General features: G+C 45.3%; 1 non-coding gene across 1 annotated transcript; it reads left to right on the top strand.

Annotated features, from left to right (window-relative positions):
• Positions 1-15,263: 15,263 nt before the first annotated feature.
• Positions 15,264-15,366, top strand: LOC116541330. Its single transcript, XR_004264797.1, has one exon. It is a non-coding gene; the product is annotated as a small nucleolar RNA U13 (small nucleolar RNA).
• Positions 15,367-21,306: the final 5,940 nt, after the last annotated feature.

Genomic DNA, 21,306 nt, shown 5'->3' with positions numbered 1-21,306 from the left:
TGAGACCAGCCTGGTAACAGAGCAAGACCCCAGCTCAAAAAAAAGAACTACTGTTTCCTTCTGGGGTTTACTCTTGCTCTCTCTAGAGCAAGGCAGCCACCACATCACGAGGCAGCCCTGTGGAGAGGCTCATGTGGCAACAGCATGAGTCTTGCCGACAGCCAGGACACTGAGCAGAAAAGCAGACCCACCCGCTTTGGGTCGTGAGCCCCTTGCCAACACTGTGACCCCTTGACCACAGCCTCATGAGGGACCTTGAGCCAGACTCACCAACTAAGCGGCCCCCGGCTACCTGACCCACTTATAAACTGTGAGATAATAAATGTTAGTTGTTTTCACCTGCTGTATTCTGGGTAATTTGTGATGCAGCAATAGATAGCTAATATCCTAATTTTCACATGTATCAACCCCCCAGCTGTGGTCAACTATTAGATCTTTCCCACATTTGCTTAGATGGTAGCACACATATTCATTCAGTTCAGCAGACACACACACGTAGGTATTTCATATACATTAAGATGCTAAACATAGCACTCAAATATAAAATGTTATTTAAATGTACACAGAGACTCTAAGATGGCATCTTACCCCAGGCTCCTGAGAAAGCAGAGCTTGAAGCAAACCCTTTTTTGTAGAGATGGAGTTGCACTATGTTGCCCAGGCTGGTCTTGAGCTCTTGGCTCCAAGCTATCCTCCCTCCTCAGCCTCCCAAAGCACGGGGATTACAGGCACGAACCACCATGCCTGGACTGAAGCAAATCTTGTACCAGCTCATTGCTATGATTCATCCCCAGAACCACAGGAGTGAGGTGGGGGAAGGCAAGTGAGACAGGGAAGGACAGAAATAAATACAAAGTTGTGTGTTACCAAGGTGGCTACAGGGTCACAGAAAAACACAGCCAGTTGCTTTGTCACACTAGAAGTCTCAGAAAGACCATACTGTGGTCTAAATGCTTGTGTCCACCCAAAAACGTATATGTTGACATCTTAAGCCCCAAGGTGATGGTGTGGAGAGGCCTTTTGGGAGAAGATGAGGTCATTAGGGAGGGGCCCTCAAAATGGGACTTGTGTCCTTATGAGATACCCCAGAAAGCTCATTGGCCCCTTCTGCCATGTGAGAACACAGTGACAGGACAACCATCTGTGAACCAGGAAGCAGGCTGTCACAGATGCTGGATCTGCCAGAGCCTCAATCCCGGATTCTGGCCTCAGAACTAAGAAATGCATTTCCATTGTTTATGAGCCGCCCAGACTATGGCATTTTGTTGCAGCAGCCAAACCAACTGAGACAGTCCACATGAGGCCTCAGCACCCTGCACAGCCCAGGAGGGCCAAAGTGAGTCCTGTATTTCCTGGCTCTTTGCTGTCTCTTGTCCCTTCTTGGTCAAAGTTCACCCAACGGGATGTTAAAATTCCCTACACTTCCTGGTGGCATTCCCCACCTCCTCCAGGCAGCCACTGGGGAAACCAAGTCTTATTCCCCATGGCATGTGGTCAGGTCATCCAGCTCAGAGCTGTCGTGGCTACCACCCCAGCAGATGTCACAGAGGTCTCGCCAAGGTCTGGTCCTCGCTGGGGAGGCTGAGACAGATGGCAGTGCTAGGAGGCGAGGTGACAGAGAAAGCAGCTGGGGTTCTCTGCTGATTAGACAGCCAAGAACCAGAGGGAAGGTGAGGCTGAGCAGATCGGGGCAGAATAGAAACTAGATCTGGGGCAGATGTACACACAGACGAACCCCTACTCACTGGGGTACATAGTTATATTTGAATTGTGCATGGGTACATACATGTATATACATTCAGCATGACACGCATTGGCTCAGGCTTTCTTATTTGTCCCTGAGCACAGGGCTGAGCCCCACTGCACAGAGGCTTAGGAGAGGGGTTCTGCAGCTCTCAGCAGCCTCGTCTCATGAAACCTCCCTCCTCCCTCTGGGGAGTTCCACCTTCCTGGAAACTTAATATTGCTAATTCCATTGTCTGATTTCATATCATGATGTCACCAAGAAAACAGGAAGATGGGAGCTGACTCAGGATACAGATACAACCTAGACCCAAGCTATGCCTCCTGGGGTCTGACACTGGGATTGCCCTCAGAGTTCCCCAGTTGGAGGCAAGGGGCCAGGCCTTTGTATTCCTCTACCAGCCGGTTACTGTCAAGCCACCCCCTGAGAGGGATATAAGGGCTCAGCCTTGGAGGAAGCAGTTCCCCATTGTTAAGAGCAAATCTCAGCTCTGAGCCACTCACAGCCAATATTCCCAGGAGCCCAGGTGGGTGTGTGTCAGGCCCACAAAGGGAATCTGGTGGAATGCCACAGTACCCAACTTCAGGCCAGGCGTGGTGGCTCACGCCTGTAACCGCAGCACCCTGGGAGGCTGAGGCAGGCAGATCACGAGGTCAGGAGTTCAAGACCAGCCTGGCCAACATAATGAAATCCCGTCTCTACTAAAAATACAAAAAAAGTAACAGTGTGTGGGCAAGCACCTGTAATCCCAGCTGCTTGGGGAGGCTGAGGCAGCAGAATCACTTGAACCTGGGAGGTGGAGGTTGCAGTGAGCTGAGATCATGCCAGTGTACTTCAGCTGGGGTGACAGAGCAAGACTCTGTCTTAAGGAAAAAAAAAGAATGACTTCATCTAACTAAGGTTTACCTCTAAAGTTGAACACACTGATTCAGCATAGACTTTCCCCAGGGTCAAAGTCTCCTAATCGGGCATCACAGAAGATTCCCGAGAAGTGCTTGGAATGAGCACATGAGGTTTCCCTCTGAGCTCAGTTGACTTCCTGATTCACTAGAGCTACAGAGACGGGAGCACAGATAACCCCAAGTTCCAAAAACATTTTTCTTTACAAATAATCTGAAATATAGGTTGGACTTCCATAGCCACTATTCCTAGGTTTGGTTGTATCTCCCAGAGCAAAGGGGCAAACCCAGTGATTTGCCCCAGGCCAGGAACACGCCGCTCCTCTTCTTTCCCTAAATCTGAGGATACTAGTAAAATAAAAAAAATAATCTTACTCCTGGGTCAGAAAATCTCACAAAATCACTCAAATGTGCCCAATCTCCTCTCATCACTCTCCTTCACCTACCTTTTTTTTTTTTTTTTTTAGTAGGCAGGCTCTCACTCTGTTGCCCAGGCTGGAATGCAGTGGCACAATCACAGCTCAACCTACTGAGCTCAAGTGATCCTCCCACCTCAGCCTCCACAGTAGCTGGAACTACAGGCATGTACCATTGCACACTGCTAATTTTTTAATTTTTTGTAGAGGGAGAATCTCACTATATTGCCTAGGCTGGTCTCAAATTCCTGACCTTAAGTTTTTCTCCTGCCTCTGCCTCTCAAAGCACTGGGATTACGGATGTGAGCCACCATGCCAGGCCCCCTCACCTACCCATTATCCTTGCTCCTACAGTCCGTGCTGGAACAAAGGCTCACGAAACTGCAAACCTGCATGCTCACCAGGCCTCCAGGAGTCTCCTGCTCCCCTAAACCAGAACTTCTCCAACTGCAACATGAGGGCTTTAGGGTCTAACATGGGAGGAAATAGATTCCCGATCCTGGATTTTGGCAGAACAGCTGTTTTGGTTTTTGTCTTGCTTTTGTTGTTAATCTGTTTCATATACTGGTCTGTACCTAGAATGTTTACCAAAGAAAGGTCAAGAAAATATATTTGAGAGCTGTTCCTCTTGTTCAATATTCAAGTTATCAGCATCCATATCACATTGACCTCTGCTTCAGTAACTGGGCTTCCTTTCTCTGAGCACAAGCTCATCTCTCTGATACTTGCTAATCACCCATTTTAACCCATTTAGACAGTGCATAGCCTCGGCAGTGTCTAGCTGCATAGCATGATTTTTTTTTCATTGCATTCCTTTTACAGTTGCTTTCTAGCATGGCAAGCAGTATGTGCTCACCATCAACATTTATGCCATAGTCTACATTTCAAATACGTACATTTCAGATCATCAAGTGAAGGAATTTAAAGAAAACTGTTAAGTAAATAATAGAGCAGGCTCATGCAGTTACAGCAAAAACAATGCAGGTAGTACAGAGATGAATGCCATCCTCAGTGGAGCAGTTACCTCCTGCTGGGCGTTCCATCTGTGGTCCATCATCCAAGGACAAACTGTGACAGTTCTCCACCTTGTTGTGCATAAAAACCAAAGACTCTAGTTCAACACATTGGAGGCGGGGACCAGGAATCTGCATTCTTAACAGGTGCCTCTGGTTATTCTGATACCTGATTATCCCCTTCCCAGAATATCAACTCTCCAAGTCCATCAGACCAAGAGCTGCTTAAATGCAAAGATCATGCCTTCCTCATACTTAGCTGTAGACTTTACACCTGGCAGCTGTATTAGTCTGCTTTCACACCGCTGATAAAGACATACCTGAGACTAGGTAATTTATAAAGAAAAGAGGTTTAATGGACGCACAGTTCCAGGGGCTGGGGAGGCCTTGTAATCATGGCAGAAGATAAAAGGCACATCTTACATGGCAGCAGGCAAAAGAGAATGAGAACCAAGCAAAAGAGGTTTCCCCTTATAAAACCATCAGATCTCGTGGGATTTATTCACTACCATGAGAACGATATGGGGGAAACTGCCCCCATGATTCAGTTACCACCCATTGGGTCCCTCCCACAACACGTGGGAACTATGGGAGCTACAATTCATGATGAAATTTGGGTAGGGACACAGCCAAACCATATCAGCAGCCCTCAAATAAATATTTGTGAAATACAGTCAGGCAGGTAAGACAGAAATTATATGAATTACAAATGTCAAGCTGGGAAAGGTCTTTACAGTTTACAAACAGAAAGTGAAACTCAAAGAGATTAAATTCCCTGGGTATGGCTCTTGGCTGGCAAAACGCAGAGCTGTAACTGAGGCTAAATATCTAACCTCCAGGCCAGCATTCTTCCCCTTAGGGTCCTAGACCACTGCCTCTTGAGTCAGTGATCCTCCCAGGCTGAAGATGAAGTTGACAGGACCTTAGAAGATCATGGGCGCATATTCAGTTAACTTGGTTTGCTCTATTCCATGGAATAATTTTAGCCCTAAATTTTGCATAAGTATAAGGGAGATAAAGTGAGGCTGCCTAGAGAGGTCTGCATAGCTGAAGGAAAAAGAACAAGCAAATCTACCCTAACGGGTCAGTAGCAAATTCAAAAAAGCATGCACCAGGCACTGAACATACCCTGGAATGAAATGAATGCAATGCCTTAGTAACACAAAGGAGCTGCATCCCTCCCCAACTTGGAGAATGTGAGGACCTGTGTAGCCATCTTTTTCCCCCACAATGTTCTGTTACTGCTGTAACTGCAGGACCTCATTAAGCACATCCCCAGAAACAGCATAGTGTAGTAGTGAACACGCAGGCTCTAGAGCCAGATGCCTGGGTTCAAATCCTGACCCTGCTTCTCACTTTCTCAATAATCTTAGTCAATTTTTATTGAGACAGGGTCATGCCCTGTCACCCAGGCTGAAGTGCAGTGGTGCAATCTCAGCTCACTGCAACCTATGCCTCCCAGGTTCCAGCAATTCTTATACCTCAGCCTCCTGAGTAGTTGGGATTACAGGCATGCACCACCACGCCCAGCTAATGTTTGTATGTTTAGTAGAGATGGGGTTTCGTTATGTTGGCCAGGTTGGTTTCGAACTCCTGACCTCAAGTGATCCACCTGCCTTGACCTCGCAAAGGTTGAGATTACAGGAGTGAGCCACCATACCAGGCCAGTCTTAATCAGTTTACTTAGCATTCTCTCTACCTCCATTCTCTCAAGTGTAAAAGTGGGTAAATAGGAGTTCCTACTCCATAAATTTGTCCCTACATCAAGGGTCAGAACAGTGCCGCCTGACACATAGCAGGCATCTGGTCATTGTTAGCAACTATAATCACCAATCAATTAATAATCATCAATCAAGCACCTATGTTAGGCACCATGAGAGATACAGAGCTGCCCTAAACGTACATGCAGTCTGAAAAAAATTACTGTAATACAAGGGGAGACAGTAAGCAGCCTAAGTTTGTGCACATAGACAGTTACCATGTAGGAGCACCTACCTTGAGGTAGGTAGTCTAGTCATTCCCATTTGACAGGCAATAGAGCTAAGGCATAGAGGGGTTACTTTACTTGCCCATAATCACACAGATAGTGAATAGCACAGCCAGGCTTTGAAGACAGACTTCTCTTACTGTAAAGCCTGTCCTCTTAACCATAATACAGGATACACATTGCCTGATAACATGCTATATGGTAGGCACAGCTGTGACACATTCTAAATAAACTCCATCAATAGGCCAACACTCTTCAGTGTTGACCACACCAAATCTAATAAATCTCCACTGTATGTGCAAAACAGTTACTAATTCAATTAATTACTTAATTAGCTAGCTGATATACTAATGCATTAAGAAGTCCATAATACCTAATTATACCTATTAATATCAGCCTAATATTAATACGTTTAGGCTGAGATTGGGACAATGCATTCCCTGGTACCTAGAATAATGTCTGGTACATAGTATAGTATGCATTCAATAAATATCTGTTGACTACATAAACTTACTCCTGGTTTATGCTCTTTTTTATGTTCAAATGTCTTTAACATTTTATTATTAGAGTTAGTATTTTGTGTGTATTTAGATGCCAGACCTTGTAAGGCATCCTAAGCTTCCTAATATTAAGCTTCCTAATATTAAAATAACATCTGCCCTTTCCTAATTCTTTCATCAATTGATGAAAAACCAAGAATCACACACAAAAAAAGTTTATCTCTTGTGCAACTCTACCAGGAGCCTAAGAAAACACCTAGCTCAGGCAAGGAACGAGGCAGAGACCCCTGGATGGGGCAGGGGCAGGGCCAGAGAGAAGGCTGATGGACTCTGAAAAGAACAAAACTTCCACAGCAAAGAACATTTCAGCAGCCTAATTAAGAAAAGTGGACCGGGAATTAGAGATGGAGCCATCTGCCAAAAGATAAATTAGAACAGGTATGAAACCACTGACCCACTTTTCGTATGCTATGATCTTTAGTAAACACAGCCACAGTGCAACTTATGTTCCTATCAGCTTGTAAAGCAGGAGAAGAAACCGTAATAACAAACCGTGCTCTAAAATACATTCTGGTCTTTTCTACCTTGCAAGGAAGTATCTAGTCCCTGCACAACATGAACAATCAGAGTCCTGGCAGGAAATGGATGGCAAGCCAGCTCAAAGAGGGGGATAGCAAAAGACTATTCACAGAGGTGAGAGCAGGACTAGAAGAAACTAGCAAGGGATGGTGTAGGGCCCCAGGGCTAGCAACATGGAGGACGCATTACCACCCCAGGATCCAAAGGCACAAGAGATGGTCTTGGTGTCCAGAACCTGGAGAAAGTAGCTGTATGGGGAGGGCCTCCTAATAGGAGCTGTGACCTTTGGTTCTTTGGCATGGGGTGCAGCAAAACAGCAAGGATAAGCCAGAGGAATAAACACCCTGCCACACCTCCTGGTGGTGCCTCCTGTGGGCTAGATCTAACCAGAAGCCAGAGGGCCAGGGTGACCCAGAAGCACAAAGCAGGGTGAAAGCTGGAACATGGTTGAGGGTTGGGACAGGTGTAGATGTGACAGGGGTCTTGGCTTTCATACACCTCCTAGGTGTGTTCTCACCTTCTCCATTCTACTTTCTCCTTGTAGGAACCACACCAAGTAGGGACCCCATGATCTCTGTCTTCTAGGTGGGTTTAGCCAGTGGCAAAGATGAGAATGTGATTGCAGTGTTGATTTTTCTGTTGTCTCTAGCTGCCAGTGCCCCTCCATGGAGGGAGGCTGACTACATAACTCTCTATTCAAGACTCAGGAAGCTCTCCCTCCCCTAGCCCCTTCCAAGTATTACAGAATGTCTTTTATAAGTTGTATTAGTCCATTTCACACTGCTTTAAAGAACTTCCCTGAGTGATATGGTTTGGCTGGTCCCCACCCAAATCTCATCTTGAATTCCCATGTGTTGTGGGAGGGACCTAGCAAGAGGTAATTGAATCACATGGTGGGGTGGGTCTTTCTTGTACTGTTCTCGTGATAGTGAATAAGTTTCATGAGCTGATGGTTTTATAAACAGGAGTTCCCCTGCACAAGCTCTCTCTCTCTTTGCCTGCAGCCATCCACGTAAGATGTGACTTGCTCCTCCTTGCCTTCTACCTGAATTGTGAGGCCTCCTCAGTCATGTGGAACTGTCAGTTTATTAAACCTCTTTCTTTTGTAAACTGCCCAGTCTTGGGTATGTCTTTATCAGAAGTGTGAAAGTGGACTAATACGCGGAGACTGGATAGTTTATAAAGAAAAGAGGTTGAATTGACTCAGTTCCACATGGCTGGGGAAGCCTCAGGAAACTTACAATCTTAATGGAAGGGGAAGCAGGCACCTTCTTCACCAGGCAGCGGGAGGACAGAGCAAGCAGAGGAAACTACCCCTTATAAAACCATCAGATATCAGCTAGGTGCAGTGGCTCATGCCTGTAATCCCAATATTTTGGAAGGCCGGGGCAGGCAGATCATAAGGTCAAGAGATCAAGACCAACCTGGTCAACATAGCGAAACCCCATCTCTACCAAAGATTTAAAAATTAGCTGGGTGTGGTGGCATGCGCCTGTAGTCCCAGCTACGTGGGAGGCTGAGGCAAAAGAATTGCTTGAATCCAGGAGGCGGAGGTTGCAGTGAACCAAAATCACACCACTGCACTCCAACCTGGAGACAGAACAAGACTCTGTTTAAAAAAAAAAAAAATCAGATCTTGTGAGAACCCACTCACTATCATGAGAAGAGCATGGGACAAACCACCCCCATGATGTAATCACCTCCCACCAGGTTCCCCCCACAATACGTGGGGATTGCAATTTGGATTACAATTCAACATGAGATTTGGATGGGGACACAGCCAAACTCTATCACAGGGTGATATTTTTCTGCAATAGTACATTCCAGTTTTCATACATCTTTCATTTTCAATGGAAGTTAGTGAGAAGCTAGAATTTATTTACCATAATTCCATTTTTACATTTTACAAACCCTGCTGGAATACATACTTTCCAGTACCTAAGTGACACCTGGGAAGGAGGACAGTCCACAGTAATATATGTTCATGATATTATACACGTGGGGAAAGATGTGAGCCAGAAAGGAGCTTCCTTTCCCCAAAAAAGGAACTCTGCCATGGGCTGGCCCCTTACTTAAAGCATAAGTAAATATTACCCAATAAAAACAGTAAAGGCAAACTGGTCATCTAGCTTAACTCTTCAGTAAATACAAATGGAGGGAATGTTAATCTGAACAGGGTTGAAATCTTATTGTTCTTTCCCTCCTTACAAAAGAAAATTTCCATGGCTCCCAATTGCACATTGAATGAAACAGTCTTAAGCATAAACTCCAAAGCCCTTTGAGATCTGACTCCAACCTGCTCTTTCTTCTTGCCTTGCTCTCCAAATGAATATCCCAAATCCCAGCTACCTGGACCACTACAACACTGTTCCCTGTCAGTATCCTGGGCTTTACCTCTCTGTGGTCAGGTAGTCTTCCCATCTTAAATTATGCTTTTATCTTTAGCTGTCAAATTCCTACTTGACATCCAAAGACTTGTACAAAAGTTTTTACAGAAGCTCAATGTTTAATAGTCACAAGCTGGAAACAACCTCAATGTTTATCAGTAGATGAATGGATAAATCATGGTATACCCATACAATGGAATTCTGCTCAGCAACAAAAACACACTTTTGATACATGCAATAACATGAATGAAATCCAAAATCATGATGAGTGAAAGAAGTCAGATAAAAAAGAGTATAGACTGTATAATTCTTTTTTTTATAAGTTCTGGGGTACATGTGCAGAACGTTCAGGTTTGTTACATAGTTATACACATGCCATGGTGGTTTGCTGCATCCATCACCCCATCATCTATATTAGGTATTTCTCCTAATCCTGCCCCCTTCAGCCCCCAACCGCCCAACAGGCCCCGGTGTGTGATGTTCCCCTCCTTGTGTCCATGTGTTCTCACTGTTCAACTCCCACTTATGAATGAGAACGTGCGGTGTTTGGTTTTCTGTTCTTGTGTAGATTGTACAATTCTGTGTACCTACAACTTTAAAAAAAGTCAGCTAATTTTTGGTGGCAGAAAAGAGCTCAGTTGTTGCTAGAGATATCAGTAGAGAAAAGGATGGACTTCCAAGTGGCTCAAAGACTGTTTTGGGGGGAGGTGAAAATATATGTTATTCTGGTTGTGATATTTCAGTGGTGTACATGTATTCCAAAATTCACAAAATCAAGTATCATTTATTGTATGATACTAAATATGTATCATTTATTGTTCAACAACTATACCCCAATTATACCCCAATAAAGTTACAAAAAAAATCATAAAGTTAAACCACAATCTGTAAAAACCACTGTAGCAAGACAATAAAGAGGTATTATCTACAAGGTAATGAGGGCCCTAACAAATCAACTAAAAATACAAGTGAAGCAATGGAAAATGGGCACAGAGCACATGCTCAAATAAAATTGTTCTGCCTCAACAAAATGTTAAAATTCACCTTATTCACGGAGGGTTTTGAAGGAAAAACAACATCTGTGAGGATCGCCAGTGAGAATGTGGTCCTTCAGGTGGAAAGAGCATTCCTCACAGAGCATCCTAACTGCACTTCCATCATCCTAATCAGACCTCCATCATCCTAACCAGACCCTCAGCATCCTAATCACACTCCCAGCATCCTAATCACACCTCCATCATTCTAATCACACCCCGAGAACCCTCACCACACCCCCACCATCCTAACCAGACTCCCAGCATCCTAACCACACCCCCAGCATCCTAATCACACCCACCATCCTGACCACACCGTCAGCATCCTAATCATGCCCCAAGCATCCTACCACATCCCAGCATCCTAATCACACCTCCAGAATTCTAACCACACCCCCAGCACCCTAACCACACACCCAGCATCCTGACCACACCCCTAGCATCCTGATCACACTCCCAACATACTAGTCACACCCCCAGCATTCTAATGACACCTCCAGTATTCTAATTATAACCCCAGCATCCTAATCACACCCCCAGCATCCTGGCTACAATCCCAGCATTCTGACCATACCACTGGCATCATGACCAAACCCCTAGCACCCTGATCACACCCCCAACATCCTAGTCACACCCCCAGCATCCTAATCACACCTTCATTATCCTAATCACACCCCCAGCATCCAGATCACACCCCCAGCATCCTGGCCACAAGCCCAGCATCCTAACCACACTTGCACAATCCTAACCACACCCCCAGCATCCTAACCACACCCCCAGTATTCCAACCACACCCCTAGCTTCCTGACCACACCCTCAGCATCCTGATTACGCCCCCAGCATCCTAATCACACTCCCAGCATCCTGACTATATCCCTATCATCCTAACTACACCCCCAGCATTCTAACCACACCCCCACCCATCCTAACCACACCCCAGCATCCTGATCACACCCTCAGAATCCAGACCACAGCCCCAGCATCCTAATCACACCCTCAGCATCCTGATCACACTCAGCATTCTAATCTCACCCCAGCATCCTAACCATACCCCCAGCATCCTGATCACACTTCCAGGATCCTGATCACACGCTCAGCATCCTAACCACACCCCCAGCATCCTGATCACACTCAGGATCCTGATCACACACCCAGCAGCCTAACTACACCCCTAGAATCCTGATTGTACCCTCAGCATCCAGACCGCACCCCCATCATCCTAATCACACCCCCAGCACCCTAATCACACCCTCAGCATCCTGATCACACCCAGCATTCTAACCAAACCCCCAGCATCCTGGCCACACCCCCAGCCCTTCTAACTCATCCCTCCAGGCTCAGCATCCTAGGAGCTACCTGGTCTGTCAGATCCCCAAATTCCAAAGGTGAAATACAAGCCCCACCCCACATATACATATGTCCTTGAACTGTATTTTTTCAGTCCAATCATTTACAAACTTTACATTTTGTTTGTTTGGATTTGTTTTTTGTTTTGTTTTTGAGACAAGGTCTTGCTCTGTCACCCAGGCTGGAGTGTAGTGGTGCAACCATGGCTCACTGCAGCTTCCAACTCCTGGGTTCAAGTGATCCTCTGGCCTCAGCCTCCCAAGTAGCTGGAAATACAGGAGTGCACATCAGGCCTGGCTAATTTTTAAATTTTTTTCAGAGGCAGAGTCTTTCTCTGTTGCCCAGCCTCATCTGGAACTCCTAGGCTCAAGCAATCCACCTGCTTCAGCATCCCAAAGTGCTGGGATTACAGGCATGAGCCACTGCACCCAGCCTCATTTACAGTTACATTACTCAAACCCAATGCAGAGAGGGGATTCTTATAATCCTCAGGCCAGGATAGAGCTCCATGGAGGTTTGGACCACAGGCTGCATTGTTATGGTGAAGGCATACCTATCTCCTCCCTGTGGAAACACAGACTCCTTGAGGCCACAGGAGCATCTGTTCCTGCCTAGCCCCTCAGAACAGAGCACGTGACTTCCTGCCCTGCATCCGGAATCATATATTGAGTTTTATTATTATTATTTGTTTTTATTTTGTTGTTGTTGTTTTCTTTTCTTTCTGAGACAGGGTCTCCCTCTGTCACCCAAGCTGGATCGCAGTGGTATGATCACAGCTCACTGCAGCCTAGAACTCCTGGGCTCAAGCGATCCTCCTGCCTCAGCCTCCCAAGTAGCTGGAACCACATGTGAGCACCACCAAACCCAGCTAATTTGTTTCATTTAGTATCTTTTTTTTTTTTTTTTTTTTTTTTTTTTTTAGAAACAGGATCTTGCTATGTTACCCAGGCTGGCCTGGAACTCCTGGCCTCAAGTGATCCTCCTACCTCTGCCTTCCAAAGTACTGGGATTACAGGTCTGAGCCACCCCTCTGGCTCAAACATTTTTCTTATTCAAGTTTCACAAGAACCCTGATCTGGTATCATGGTTAATATTATCATTATTACCCTTATTTCTAATTTGACGACTGCAAAGGCTTGCAGCTGAGTGATTGTGCCCGTGGTTGTCCGGTTCATCCGGAAGGAAACCTGAGCCTCCTGCCTCCTGCCTCCACGCGCAGCATTTTTTCTCAGAGCCCCAACTACTTTTGGAAACCAGAGCTGCAGAAAAGTGCCGCTTTGTGGAGGGAGCTGAGGCGAGGCGGGCCGGGGTGGGCGTGGCCCGAGGTGGAGCTACAGGGTTCCTTCTCCCTCTCCTGTCCCTGTCCGCCAGCGGTTCCACTTGGCCTGCCCGCAGCGGACTGAAACTGATAGGATCCCAGGGGAACCAGAGCAGAGCTGAGAGGGACAGGGACAGGAGGGAGAGCCTGCCTGGAAAATCCCAGGTGGCTGTGGAAAGAATAAGGGGAGAAACAGGAACATCTATAGGAAAAGGGACATTTTGTCCACATTTTGTGGCTCCTAGGCTTTCCAGCTTTTCTCCCTTTAAGCCTCTATTAAGGGGAAAAAAATAAACAGATAAATAGTTCATTTATTAATTATTAACAAACAAGTGGCACTAATGAATAGCATCATTAAAGGGCATTTTGTGAATATTAATGTGTAGTTATATTCTGAGTAAGGTCTCCGTTCTCCACTTGGCCAGCAAAGGTCTTTCCCATCCTTGTTCAAAAGTCACCTATCTTAATTACACCCCCCGACTGCCGCCAATTAAAACTCCCGCAGTCACAACCCCGATCCGGTATTTCCTGGAGTCCTTATCACATAGGACACTATTAACACATGATTTTGACGTTTATTTTCATTGTCTGTCTCTGTGAACCAGAGCACATGCTTTATAAAGGAATTTTTGTGTTTTGTACACCGATATGAACAGGTGTCTGATAATCCCATAATGGGGGCAATAAATATTTGTGGAAAAAATAAAATAGGCCGTGCCTGGTGGCTCATACCTGTAATCCCAGAACTTTAGGAGGCTGAGGCAGGTGGATCATTTGAGGTCAGAAGTTCAAGACCACCCTGGACAACATGGTGACACCCTGTCTCTATTAAAAATACAAAAAATCTGCCGAGTATGGTGGCATGCACCTGTAATCCCAGCTACTTGGGAGGCTGAGGCAGGAGAATTGCTTGAACCTCAGAGGTGGAGATTGCAGTGAGCCAAGATCGTACCACTGCATTCCAGCCTGGGTGACAGAGCGACACTCTTTCTCAAAAAAAAAAAGAAGAAAAGAAAAAAAATAATACTACAAGTGAGAGTAAGAGGGGCTCCTGCCATATGCCACCACCCACTATCTATACGATTCCTCCTTTCTGTCATCAAAGGCTTGCGAGAGAGGTGAAGGAAAGCTCGCCTCGGTCATGAGCTCTGTCCTTCCATCTGAGCAGGTTCTGGAAGTCTCCATCGCAGAGCTCCTGGCTGCTACCCCCTGGCACTCCAACGCCTTGGGCAGCATCATCCCAGACAGGCGCAGTCAGTTTCAGAGTGCAAACAGCCCAGTGCTCTTGTTTTTACAGGACCTCGGGAGACGGAGTTGACTTCCCAAGGGTACACAATGAGTTCCTGGGTCCCTCTCTCCCTCTCTATACTTTGTCAGTTGCTGGCCAATGGCCTGGCCCTTGGCAAATGCTGGAAGGTGGAAGCTGTATTGAGGCCTGGCAGCCTCTGCTGTCTGTGTTCTCTTCTCCTCTCACCGCAGTGCTGGTCTTTCCTCTTTCAGCCTTCCCAGAGCCGTGATGTCCTCAGTGATTCATCAGTGATTGCATTTGTCCAAGCAGACAAAACCCCTATCTGACTGCAGACTGCAGGGGAGGAGGTGCCGGCATAGAATTTCAGTCCTCAGGGAGCTAAGTAGAAAGATATTTTGCAGAGGAGGGTCATCTTGTCCAAACTCTAATATGTGCTTTTTCTAAAGAGCTTTCAACTTTTTAAACCCACAGGACAGAGCAGAGTCCAAAGCCAGCAAGAGGAAATGACTGGCCCAGGGTCTCTCTGCGAGTCAGGGCTGGAGGAATCCAGGTTTTCCAATTCCCAGCTCTCCATCTTCATATTTTCTCTTCCCTCAGTTGTCAACATATCTCGAGCAGGGAAGAGCTGCATAAATGAGGACATTTTCCGCAGATTTTGACTCTTCCCAGCTCGAAGTAAGCCTGACATAGGGATGGCTTATTCTCACTCCTACCTCAAACCTCATCATCAGAGGCTGCCAGGGTGAACTTGGAGCAAGAGATAAAAAACCTAGTGCTTAAAACAGGCCAGATCCTTTTGTGGTTCATAAGCATGATGATTGGGTTTCAGGCTCTTGTGTGAGATGTGCCTCGCTCAAACATTGTTATGACATCTGCACATTACCCATCTGATGGGAAGGAAAAGAAAAAGGCCAGGCACAGCAGTTCATGCCTGCAATCCCAGCATTTTTAGAGGGCACGGCAGGAGGATCACTTGAGCCCAGGAGTTTGAGACCACCTGGGCAATATAGCAAGACCCCATCCCTACAAAAAAAAATTAATCAGGTGGGAGGATCACTTGAGCCCAGGAGGTTGAGGGTACAGTGGGTTATGTTTGTGCTACTGACCTGCAGCCTGGCAACAAAGCTAGACACTGTCTCAAAAAAAAAAACAGGCCACAGTGATTTCTAATTTTTGAGTATCTAATATGTGCCAAGCACTTCCAAGTATCCATCCTCTGGCATAATCTACACAACAATCCTGCAACATCGGCTCAGAGAAGTTAAGTAGCTTACCAGCTACCACAAAGCCAGAAAGGATCAAAGCTGGCATTTACACTGAGCATAGCATGACTTCAGAGCCCATGCTTTTGCTCCTTAAAATCTTAGCTGCAGTGGGCAACGTCAAAACGGAGAAAAAGACCTTCAGGGAGATGACCCTGTTGTCTCTCAAGGCTGCCAACTCCAAAGGAGCCTCTTCTATCCCACATTTCCGGACTGGGTTTTCCACAGCTCCCGTTGCCATGGCATTAGGGGCTCTTACTACCATTTGAAAACCCAGAAGAGGAAAATAAGAGGGTTCAGCTCTTTGATTCAAGAACTGACCAGTTCAAGGGCCAAGCATGGTGGCTCACACCTGTAATCCCAGCACTTTGGGAGGTCAAAGTGGGCAGATCACCTGAGGTCAGGAGTTCAAGACCAGCCTGTCCAACACAATGAAACTTTGTTTCTACTAAAAATACAAAAGTTGGCCAGGCACAGTGGCTCACGCCTGTAATTCTAGCACTTTGGAGGCCAAGGCGGGTGGATCATGAGGTAGGAGATCAAGACCATCATGTCTACCACGGTGAAATCCCATCTCCACTAGAAACACAAAAAGTTAGCCAGGCATGGTGGCACCTGCTTTGGTCAACTACTCGGGAGGCTAAGGCAGGAGAATCACTTGAACCCAGGAGGCAGAGTTTGTAGCGAGCCGAGATTGTGCCACTGCACTCCAGCCTGGGTGACAGAGCAAGACTCTGTCTCAAAAAAAAAAAAAATTAGCCAGGCATAGTGGCTGGCACCTGTAATCCCAGCTATTCAGGAAGCTGAGGCAGGAGAATCACTTGAACCCAGAAGGCAGAGGTTGCAGTGTGCCGAGATCATGCCACTGAACTCCATCCTGGATAACAGAGGGAAACTCTGTCCAAAAAAAAAAAAAAAAAAAGAGCTGACTAGTTCTTTTAAAAGATCAATTCAATCTGGTCCTTGAATTGAGATTAGAAATTAGAGACAGATGATGGCACTTGCAGGCCTTGGAGTTATTCAACTTCTTTCTCTAAGAAGTTCTGTTCACTTTTCAGACACGATCTCATTCTCCTTTCCAGGACCATAGTGGGAGAGCAGAGAGGGATAGGGACTGTTCTCTGCAGGGTCAAACGAGGAGTGAGGCTCATGTCCCCACCCCTGTGACAGAACCTGCTCCATCTTCTCTCTTCTCCTGCCTGCCATGAAAGCTAAGGCTATCACACCAGTGGCACTCTTACAGGTAAGCTGGAATTTACATGAGGGCCGTGGTTTGTCCCATCAAGTTTAAAAGATCAAGAAACAGGGCCAGGTGTGATAGCTCATACCTGTAATCCCAGCACTTTGGGAGGCTGAGGAGGGTAGATCACTTGAAGTCAGGAGTTTGAGACTAGCCTGGCCAACATGATGAAACGTGATCTCTACTAAAAATACAAAAATTAGCCGAGTGTAGTCCCAGCTACTTGGGAGAATGAGGTGGGAGAATTTCTTGAATCTAGGAGGCACAGGTTGCAGTGAACTGGGATTGTTCCACTGCCCTCCTGCGTGGGTGACAGAGTAGGACCTTGTCTTTAAAAAAAAAATCAAGAAATAAATAATCTCCTATGTCTGTGGACTATTAGAGCTGAGAAGGACGTCCCTGTTCCAAGTTTATCCTCCCAGCAGCCACCTGGCATCTTCCAGAGGCAAAAACAGGAGCCCAGAGAGATGAAGCAAATGGAAGGGAAGGAGCTCCTGTTCACAACAGGCTTTAGGCATCACAGCCACCTTTCCTGCTCCAGTGAGGAACATTTTCCATGGCCACTTGAATATGGTCAGCATATGTTTGGTTCACTGTTATCTCGTTTGATTTGCTCCATGCTATGATCTGTGTCCCTCCAAAACTCCTGTTGAAATCATAACCCCCAAGGTGATGGTATTAGTAGGTAAAGTCTTTGGGAGGTGATTAGGTCATGAGGGTGCAATCTTCAGAGTGAGATTAGTGTCCTTATAAAGGAAATCGCAGAGAGCTCATTCACCCCTTTTACCATGTAAGGATACAGCAAGAAGGTACCATCCATGAACCAGAAAGTGAGCCCTCACCAGACACCAAATCTGTCTTGAGCTTGGACTTCTCAGCATCCAGAACTGTGAGAAATAAATTTCTGCTGTTTATCAGCCAACCTGGTTATAGTCTATTCCTCAGTTTCCCCATCTGCTACATCCCCGTTTGTTACAGCAGCCCAAATGGACTAAGACACTCTGTGACCGTACTTGCCTTTAGTGCAATGGCACAGTGAAAAGAAAATGCCCTTTGGAATCAGACAGACTTGGGTTTAAATCTCATTTCTCCTTGCAATGAATAGCTGTGTGATTTTAGCAAGTTACTTAATATTTCTTCAAACTCAAGGCTGAGAACAATCTGGACAGGCCCCTTTTAAATCCAACACTCTCTGGTTCTCTGTCCTAGATTACTTAAAATAAGGTACTGGAGGACTCCAACTCATGGCTTTATGTGTTGATATTCTAGTACTTGTGTTTCAAATGTTTTTAACATTCAGCATTGAATTCCATATCTCAAATTTACCACATTTTTATACTTAGAAACTATGGTTTATATCACGTTGACCAGTTGTCAATACAGAGGGATCTGTTGGGAGTTCTGAAACAGAGACACGTACAAATTTCCAATTTGGCCAGACAACTCAAAGACGAAAGGAGAAGAGACAGAGCTCTTGCTTATGGAGCACACTCTTGAGTAACCAGCTTCCCATTTTGTAGGTGAGGCCGAAGACGTCAAACACTGTTTGTTTGGGCATCTGTGAATCAGCACTCCCAGCTTTTAGCCCAAACTTCAGAGGAAAATTCACTTGAAATTTCCAATAGTCCCAGCCTTTGGCAGCATATAAATAAAAAAGAAAGAAATGGCCTAGGGGTGCAATTCTAGAACATCTTAGCACAATCAGTACACTCAGAAATTGAGCACATTAGACACTATTGATTTGTTTATGTTTATTTAGTTAGTTAGCTTTTGTTTGAGACAGAGTCTTGCTCTCTCACCGAGGCCGGAGTGCAGTGGCAGGATCTTGGCTCACTGCAACCTCCACCTCCTGGGTTCAAGCGATTCTCCTGCCTGAGCCTCCCGTGTAGCTGAGATTACAGGCATGTGCCACCACACTCAGCTAATTTTTATATTTTTAGTAGAGACAGGGTTTTACCATGTTGGCCAGGCTGGTTTCAAATGCCTGACCTCAGGTGATCCACCCGCCTTGGCCTCCCAAACACCACACCCAGCCTAGACACTATTTAATAAGAATTCATCCAGTACTTTATTCATGTATTTAGACTAGACTCTCTACTTACCTGTCTTGTCAGAATCACTCTCAAACTCATAGGGCTTGGAGAGCTAAGTAACATTCTAAGAATTCAGGAGCTATAAGTTTTCATACTTAAGTCCTTCAGTACCCAACAGGCCTAAGTTTAAATCCCTGAGCAGGCTGGGCATGGTGGCTCATGCCTGTAATCCCAGCCCTTTGGGAGGCCAAGGCAGGCGGGTCACCTGAGTTCGGGAGTTCATGACCAGCCTGGCCAACATGGTGAAACCCTATCTCTACAAAAAAAAAAAAAAGTACAAAAATTAGCCAGGCTTGGTGGTGCGTGCCTGTAATCCCAGCCACTTGGGAGGCTGAGGCAAGAGAATTGTTTGAACCCAGGAGGGAGAGGTTGCAGTGAGCCAAGATCGCACCACTACACTCTAGCCTAACAGAGCAAGACTCCATCTCAAAAAAGTTTTTTCCAAAAGATAAAACCCTTAAGCAAAGGTTGTAGAGATCTGGGGAGAATTGGGACTAATGGATTTGGGGTTTGGGGATGGGGGTGATGAAAATATTCTAAAATTGATTGTGGTGATAGTCGTACAAACTGGTGTATATACTAAAGATGATTGAAGTGTATACTTTTGATGGGTGAATCATATAAAATGTGAATTATATCGCACTAAAGCTATTAGAAGGCTGAGCAAGTGTAGCAAAGTACCTGGTGCTGACTTACAGTAGATGCTCAATTAATGGAATCCGTTATTGTCAGAGTAGCTGTGGTAATAATAGCGTTGACCATAACGGCAGTGAAATTATTCCCATATCCTCCATAAAGTTTCTTAATCCGGCATACCCCCAAATCTCCTTTTTTCTCTAGATTATTATCTAGACAAGATATGTAAATAATTTCATTTGGTTATCTATTATTTCATTTGAAATTTTGAAAGATGAATGACCTCTCTCTTTTTGTGATTGCTCTTCTGTCGTTGTCCAGAACATTAAGTTCACATCTTCTATTCAACTAGTTTCATCGTTAAAAGTAACTTTGTTTTTGTTTATATCATCTTTCAAGTAGACTGTGGACTCCCCCAACCCTCAAGGACAGGGACAGTATCTCTCCCACAAAAACTTGCACTTGGGAAGTGTTCCATATTATTTCTGTGCTGTATTTTATTGTCAGATCTGTTGGAAATATAAAATGAATCTCCTTATAGCCTCTTTTGTTTCTCAGTTTTCCCACCTGTCCTTTTTTTTCTGGTTTCTAGTTGTGTTTCAATCATCTTTCTACAGATGTGAAGAATCAGGCAGTCTCTAAACATGGCTGTTACCCCTTTGAAGCAGGCAATACCCCAAAGTCAAGAGGAGGAAATTATTGTTCCAGCTGAGAGGTCATTTGTTAGAGAGCCTTGCATAGGATGGTAAACATGATATCCTCTCAAAATGCTCCTTGCAGGAAGACTAATAAATGTGACCCCAAGGAACCCTTTCTACACAGGATCTTGGGCTCCAAAACTGGCTTCCAAGGAGTTTTGAGTCCTTCTATTAGGTTGGTACAAAAAATAATTGCTTTTAATGGCAAAAACCACAATTACTTTTTGCACCAATCTAATACTTGCCAAAGATCTCCTTCCCTTGTAGGACCTTTGTTCAATGTAACTACAGGGCATCCTTCCTACCAAAGCAAAGAAAACAACAGAAATCAAGCAGTTACATTAAAAATGAGGCTTGTCACCTACAGGAAACAGAACATTGATTAAGAAGGAATCTGAACACGTTTATTACGTGTTATAGAACCCACAAACTGGCAGACTATGTCCTCAACCTACTGCCACCAAATGTCATCTGACACATGTGACTAAGAATGGCAGGAGTGAGCTTCCAAAATGCTGTTGGTTGAAGAAGCTCCACAGATTACTTTGGGGTACTACTTGTGGGGTTCAATAGCAGGTCAGTTTGCTTTGTATCTCTAACAAATGACCTAGACCCATCTCCTGATGAGCAACTGAGTGTATCAGAATGCTTTTAGCTGCAAGTAACAGAAACCCCTGTTCAATCAATAAAGAACTTAATTATCTCACATAACAGGAAGGCCAGTAGAAATGCAGGTTTCAGAATTGATTGATTTTGGTGGCTTGGCAGTGTCACCAAGGACTCAGGTTATTTTCATCTCTCTTCCCTGTCATCCTCAGAGTTGGCTTTAATAATACACTGGCAGAAATAATCCTTAGCATCTCATCCAGACCCTTCATCATCTTCTAGGAGCAAGAAAGCCTTT

The sequence above is a fragment of the Sapajus apella genome, unplaced genomic scaffold (assembly GCF_009761245.1).
Source record: "Sapajus apella isolate SASKATOON/1434 unplaced genomic scaffold, GSC_monkey_1.0 scaffold150, whole genome shotgun sequence".
Classification (NCBI taxonomy): domain Eukaryota; kingdom Metazoa; phylum Chordata; class Mammalia; order Primates; family Cebidae; genus Sapajus; species Sapajus apella.
Note: the sequence above shows the minus strand (reverse complement) of the source record. Positions and strands in the feature narration are given on the sequence as shown.